Source organism: Ciconia boyciana, chromosome 3, assembly GCF_034638445.1.
Source record: "Ciconia boyciana chromosome 3, ASM3463844v1, whole genome shotgun sequence".
Taxonomy (NCBI): domain Eukaryota; kingdom Metazoa; phylum Chordata; class Aves; order Ciconiiformes; family Ciconiidae; genus Ciconia; species Ciconia boyciana.
Window position 1 is genome coordinate 42,486,287 of NC_132936.1, and position 7,534 is coordinate 42,493,820.

General features: G+C 45.4%; 1 long non-coding RNA gene across 1 annotated transcript; it reads left to right on the forward strand.

Annotated features, from left to right (window-relative positions):
* The first annotated feature begins 806 nt into the window (after positions 1–806).
* On the forward strand, positions 807–7,315 carry LOC140648963 (uncharacterized). Its single transcript, XR_012041423.1, has 3 exons — positions 807–894; positions 6,620–6,777; positions 6,988–7,315. It is a non-coding gene; the product is annotated as an uncharacterized lncRNA (long non-coding RNA).
* The last annotated feature ends 219 nt before the right edge of the window (positions 7,316–7,534 follow it).

The following is a 7,534-nucleotide window of genomic DNA, read 5'->3' on the forward strand; positions in this document are numbered from 1 at the left end:
TTCAGGACTCTACAAACAATAAACTAAGCTCTAGTTACATCTAGAATTATAGTAAATGTCAGTCAGTATGGTTTCAGGGATGGTATGTCTCATCACACAAACCTGTTACCCTTTTTTGAGAGGATTACTGGCCCGCAGATCTGCATCGATATATACACTTATACTTCTCAAAGCCATTTGACTTAATACTGCATTATCTTTTGATTGAAAAACTTGCACAGAATGAGGAGCACTTTCTTGGAAAGTGGTACTGAACAGAAGGACACAGGGGTCATTGCAAATAATTACCCAACCACAAGCACTTAACGCAAAAATTGGCCAGTGCAACCCATAGATGTATAATAAGGGAGTATGAAGTAAAAGAAGGAAAGTGATTTTGAATTAATGACTGCTATTACAATACTTTGTCCACTTCTCATTTTCATGCTTCAAGAAAGATGTGAAATACTGCAGAGAATTCAAAGGACAGCTACAAAAATGACCCAAGGGCTGGAAGACCAGCCCCAAAAATAAGGCTTATGCAGGCTGAGAGGTGACTTGATCTGTGTTTATAGATATTTACACAGAGAAATGAGATCTAGGGCAATGTTTTAATGTCATATATAAAAACGTAACAAGATCCAATATCTGTAAGCTGAAGTTAAATGAATTCAACCTTGAAATAAAACCAGCTTCCTAGCAGTGGTGGTAAATGAATATTGAAATAGCTTACCACAATGGTGGTGGGCCTGACATTGCTTCATGTCTTTAGGATGAGATCAGTTGCCTTTCTGAATGATGTGTCTTTATCACACTACTGACAGAAAGTCTATAGTGATACAACCATTTCTGGCTTTGGGAAGGAGGAGGCTGAGCCCCACACCTGAGATCGACCGGAGCTGTGATGGAGGCAGGGTGAGGAGGGACGAGGCTCTTGGGTGGCACGAAGGGTTGAGAGTCAGGTCAGTAACTCAGGGCTGTGCAGCAGGGGCAGAAGTTTGCTGCTGGGCATATCTGGGCGTTACCCTCGATTACTTCCTTTCCACAGTGTTTGCCACAGGCATTGGGGGACATCAGTATTTTTCCTGCATTGGGCCTGTGGCTGAGAGTCTGAAGGCTTAATTTAAGTTTTTAGGCCTTATCTTGCTCCCATTATTTAGGCTACATAAGGTTTATATACAGGACAAAATTATTCTTATTATAAGGAATGTTAAGGAGCTAAACCAAGATAACTTCTAAGTGATGATAAACTTCCTGAGTGGAAGTTAAAAAAAAAAAAAAAGTTTTGACAGCCATCTGTAAAGCATGGACCTGCCTGATTCAGACCAGGGAGCACAGTGGTTTTCACAGGCTGGCCTGAGGGCCATCCATGCAAGCAAGCCAAGGCTCAGTTTTATGCTACAACTAAGCTGATGCAGCCAATGCCTTGAAAATGCCCTGCTACCTCTGGCCCCTTGTGGTCCCACAGCTCCCTGCACCGCTACCAAGTGCGGTTTGCAGTGACCTGGCTGGGGCAGAAAGCCAGCAGGAAACTAACCCCAGAAGACAAGGTGAGCTGCTGCCTGCTGTTTCAGCTCCTGTGCTGGAGGACCCTGGCCTCATATGAATGCCAGCACCCTAGAGGAAAGAGGACACAAGTAACTGATGGGGATGATGATGAGGTGGAGGACCACTCATTTTGGCGATGATTTGCCTTAGGCGTGATGTCAGGTTATGCTCAAAAGCCACCTGAGTTTCCCCATGCCACCTACTAACCTCAGAAGAAGACCAGAGAAGATGTTCAAGGCCCACAGTTCAAGGAAGGTTGAGAACAACTGGAGTAGGTGATGATATCATCCTGTCCTTTCCAGTCTGACTTGGCGTGCTTCTGCAGTAATGACGGAAAAACATCAGGCGACAGAAGGACGATGAGAGCAGAGGCAACAGTACGTTATGTCACATCAAATATGGAAATGTTTAGCCCCAGCTGTTGGAAATGGTACCAAATAGCATTTGTTCCAGTCTCCGCTGACTGGTGTGTTGTGGACAGTGCTGGCTCAGCTAACTGGGTTCCTCAGGGGTGTCTCTGAACGGCTCTGCTTTCTTCTATTATTTCTGTTTTTCGATGGTGTTTGTATTCCATATGTAATGAAAAAATACCCTTTCTAAAGCAAAATCACTGTTAAACAGCTTATTATGCAAATGGCCTGTGTTTTTACAGACAGCATTCTCTAGTCCTGAGATGGCCAGATTATTGATAACAAGATTTAAAAAAGAAAAGAGAAATATCAAAACCTCAGATTAATACCTACAAGCAACGTGGTGTAATTATTTAAAAAGCATTAAGACAGGTGTTAAAATTGAGAATAACGATCTTTTTGCTCAGTCACCAAGTTCAGGATCGATCATGTCTTTGGACAATTCACGTAAAACACTTTTTCTTCCCCTGTTCAAGGAGTGTGTGTGTGTTTTGAGGATAGGTATGCATATAGATTAGGTCAGGAGAGGACCTAATGGTCCTAGCAGACATATAGGCTATCAGACATAGCCACAGTTGGATCTGCTCTGTTTGTCAGCAGTACTCATATATACATAAATGCACAAAGACACCTTACTCTGGGACAGTTTTCTACCAGGATCATAAATTTATATTAGAGTACTTTTATTATAGTCTTCTTTTCTTGGCTTGAAAATATCAGAGTATAATTTAATCCTCCCTTCTCGCTGCCTCTCTTCGCTGTTCCTGCCCTGAAGAGAAGGAGCTTGCAGTAAGTAGTGGCCAGAAGATGCCCCGAGGAAAGCACAGTCCCCCATAAATAGGAAATGAAACAGAAAGCTGCAATCATGAAAGAAGGGGCTAGGAAAGATTTTAATAATGTTCTTCAAAAGGTGGCTTGCGAACACTCACCACAATTTAATCCTTGAGCGTTTAAGTGCTCCTGAAACATTACATCTTTTAAAGGGGAAAAAAATACCTTTTTTCTCTAGTGTTTCTAAACCCCATGATTTTGTAGCAGTACATTATCTTGTAAAGCCAGTACATGAGAAAGGGAAAACAGTCCACACCCCTTGCAAAAGATTTGCACCAACACCATCCCATGTGGTTTGTACTGACAGCGTCCCGTGCTGCTTGCGGTTGTTATTAGCGTTCCCTTCCTCAAGTCAGTCCAAGCAGCCCGTGGGCACTGACTGCTCTTGTCCAAAGGGCTGACCGGGAGACTGGTACAAGGCAAATGTTGCAGGTTTGGCTGTTTTACAATTTGCTGGTAAATCTGCATAGCCACATTATGCCTCCAGATATGACCAGAGTTGCTGAGTAAAGGCTTGCTGACTGAAAAATTACCTTCTAACCCTGAGCTTGCTGCTGTCCCAAGGACAGCACATGCTGGCTTTGAGGCAAGGGAGGCCAGTGGGCTACGGTGCCTTTCCCAGCCCTGAGGCAGACAGGGGTCTGCAGCGGGAATTGCCCTGGAAGCTGGACTCTGGACTCCTCTGGACTCCTCTGGACTCCCAGCCCTGCAACACTGGGCACTGCAGGAAAGAAGAACCCTGCAGGAAAGGCACATGTTAAAATATCCGAGTGAAGAAAGACACTCTGCAGCGCAGGAAGCAAGCATGTACTGGTCAAGGAATTAGATTACTCAGGGTGGTGACTCACCCAGTAACTATTCAGTGTTTGTGGTTAAAAGAGAAACCTTTGCCAGAGAATGACTAAAATCCATTGGCACAGGCTCTAAAGGAATCATGACTGGGCCTAAATGACTGTGTACGCAAGTGAGTTATTTTTCCGCCCCTTTCCACTGAAGCAAGGCGGAGGATAAAGAAAATACACCATCCCTGTTTACGTAGGTTATTACAGCACTGGAGTCGCCTCAGGGGGCCTTTCCAGCAGCCGCTGTCGCTGGGGCCAGGTTCAGGCTTACATTTCCCTGTTCAGGCTGGGCTGTGATTTTTGTGTTCATTTTAAAGGCTTGAGTTGGCAGTGTACGGCTAGCTCCAGGGCATTCATTCTTGCTTCGTTGAATGGTATATAGGAGGAGAAAGAACAAATTCCAGGATCTTGCAGTTTTGCCACAGAAATGAAAAACAGAATGACTGGCTTTCGCAGGCTGCACCGGCGTAATCTGGGACTAATCTCAGCTCGATTGCTGCAAGCTGCTGAGGCTGGCAGTGGCTTGTTGCTCAGCATCTGGCAGGATCAAACCAAAGCCATCTCAAGTAACTCAGAGAAAGTACCACTAATATATGCAAAAAGCAAGAAGGACATGGAGTGATCGAGAGATAGACGAGATGCCTATTTTTCTTCCCACTGGTCTCCAAAGTTGTTTTAATGTTACCATTTTCTTTGTTTAATTCTGAGATCCCCAATGCCCTGATTTTTTTCCTCCCTACAGCCTAGCAAACCATATTTACTGTCTTTGTCAAAGGTCAGTGAAATATTTCAGTGGCACAGCCTGTCAGCAAAGATGCTTAGAAGAACTTGAGAGTATTTGGTTGCTTTTGTCAGATTTTTGTGGCTGTAAGGGAACTATGCAATAAGGCAATAGCCTGGCATGCACAGATATGTATTTCCCTCCAGTAAAGGTTAAAGCACAGCCCTGGCATCATTCAGAAAAGCCTTCCCACACCTGCTTTTCATTTCCTTTTGCTATTTCTGGTAAAGAAAATTGGAAGTGTTGCTATAGATTTGGGGTGTAGAAGGCCTTCTACACGTTTTCTTTTTTCTTAAAGGCAAGCCTGGGATTAAATGAATGTTTAAGACTCAAAAAGATGAAACCAGAGAATTTCTTGAAGGAGGAGAAGAAAAGGGAAAAAAGCTTGCTCTCGGTTATTATTTTTTACTACCGATCCAGCTGGGAAGCTCAAGTTGCCTTTAGTCCTTTTCAAACCTCTACTGTTTCTGCACCAGAAAATCCGCTGCTTGCTGGAGCTGCCCCTTTCTAGGGTTTAACGTGGAAACAACAGAACTGCAGTCTGTTTTACAACAAGCCATTGAGCTTCCTGTAGAAACAAATTCCTTTCCAGCACTTTCTTCCCCTGCTAGCCAGTCAGCCTTTTGTTCTCTGTCTTTTCAAAGCTTGGCTGTGCTGCCTGAAGGAAAGGGGCTAGCCTAGCCAAATGCAGTTTTTTGCTGCTCCCCCCACCCCGACTGCTACTCAGACACCCCCAGTAGATGCTGGCAGGAATTAGGGTGGTCTAAGTCCTCAGGGAGATCCTTGTTCATGTCTCCCCTTCTGCTGTTGTCACTTGGCTTCAGCAGGACCTTTGGGTGTGTTCTGTTTTTCTGGGTGGGATTTCTCAACCCCCCTGAGGGAGAGCAGCACCAAATTCCCAGAGGCCCTGGCAAAAGAAACCGCTGCCTTGATGGCTTTGGAAACAGTGCTGATGAAACCCTCAGAGCAACACTGCTTCTAAGTTCATATCTCACCTGAGTGTTCGGAGTATTTCCCCAGAACACGCAAAGCCCAGGCTTCACTCTTGTGCTGCCTCTTTTGGAGAAACATCTTTGAATGCTTGCTTCCCATGGGATCCCACCTCCCACAACAGGGTATGGGCCATAACAACTGGAATTTCCTTAATGAAGGAGGTTGAGACTCATCCAAAGTGGTCATAGTTTGGCAGCGAGGGCAGCCTGTGAACATGGTGGGTGTCCTGGATTCATGACCCGCTCCCATCAGATGTGCGGGGCTGCGAGCACAGCTGCTCTCCCCAGCCAGTGCTCTGTTTGTGGGCGAATGGGCATACAAAGCTGGGACGGAGCAGGAAAGCTCTTTGCCTCCTGTAAGAAACGCCTGGGCAAGTTTTGGCAGCCAGCTCCAGACGAGAATCCCAAACGGAGCAAAGGGCGTAGCTGTCTTCGAGGGGCTTTGCCTCGTCTGCTCTCGCTGCTAATGGCCACCCACTTTCCCACAGCTGGTTGCTCACTCCCCACTCACCTTGCCAGCTTTTCAAGAACCCACTCTTGGGCTTTTCATCCTCTGCATGCAGCCTGTGGGGAATGCGGGTTTCTGCCCTGGGGCTACGTTTCCTACTGATCTGAACCGCTAAGTCACGCAGCACTGAGTCACGAGGAGATTTTGCCTCGGGTGCGCCAGTGCCCTCAGGCATGTTTGTAGATCTCATCCTATGACTCCGACCTCCTCTTTTCCTGACAATGCTTTTGCTCCTCCAGGGTTTTTGGTCAAACGATAATGTTGTGATGTTTGTGCCCATAAGTGCCATCTTGAATACATGTGAACGTGTAGATTTGAGTGTTTCGTTTTGAGATATGGATGAGACGATCTCGATCTCCAGAGGCCTCTGCCTACTTCAGCATCTCTGTGTGATTCGGGGTGTGGGATTTTATACACAGAGTGACATTCCTGCCCTTCCTGCTCTCCCCACTCTTAAATCCCTTTTGGTGCCTCTCCGTGCTTTTGCACTCCATTAAGGTTATTAGCAGATACTTAGGAAGAGTGTAGTTTGGCCTACCCACTCTGAAAGCATCTCATCTAAATGGGAACTTTATAGGCAGGTCTCAAACCTCACAGGTCAGTTTAGTGTTTTCCAGATACTGCACGTTCTCTTTTAGCATTCATAAAGCAGACTGACTCCATCACTTTATCTCACGGCTCGGGAAGGCAATCTCTCTGCTTGCTAATATCCTTATTTTAACATGTAGGACAGAATCACAATTGCTGTATACAAAGAGTGAAACCGAAGATGACGGGCCTTGAAAAAATGAGCAGGATCTGGTCCTGCGCAGCACTGCGCTTAGCTCCAGGGAAAGCAGGAAGGATGCAGAAAAGCGATCTCCACTGAGGCATTCCTTTACTACAGGTTTTTGTATCTCATCTTTATTCTCTGTCAGGGTTTCTTCCACCTTCTTTAAACCACAGTGAATCAAGTGTGCTCCTTTGAAAGAAACATGCAATTGTTAATCGGTATATGTTATGCATAAAGAAATGTAACAGCCAAAGCTTTTCACTTTGGCAGTATCAAATTCTCCTGATTTACCCATGGTCTCATTTTTTTTGGTAATACATGCAGAAAGTGCTCTAACATCCTCATCACCGTAAGGATTCAGACTTAAAACAACAACCCCATCCTTTCTGCCTTTGGCACTATTTGCTGATTAACCATCTGCTGTCATCAAAGTCCTGGTGAAGAAACGTGTGCTCCGCAGTGCTGACTGAGCGGGCGGTGTTTGGCAATACCAAAGTGTGGAAATACCCAAAGCAGCGTCCGTGCAAAGACTGGAGCCCCAGGCAGCTTTTTCCCAGAAAGCCGAGGCAAGTGCCCAGAACTCCAGGTGCTGCAAAGGTAATGGGCACCACCACTGTTCGCCTTGGCTGCGCTTCCCAGACGCAATGCTTTCCTCATGGGGTGCCCCACGCGATTAATCTTGCTTTGGTTCAAACCTCCTTGCATATTACTGGGGTATCACATCAGTTTCTGTGTTCAGCCTTTCAATAAATAACATTTGCAGGAAATAATTGCTGTGAATATAAATGATGTGCTGTCTATCTGCCCTAAATTTTTAGGAGGAAAGATTACTAAACAATCAATCAGGAATGGCACCTGGTCAAGAACACTC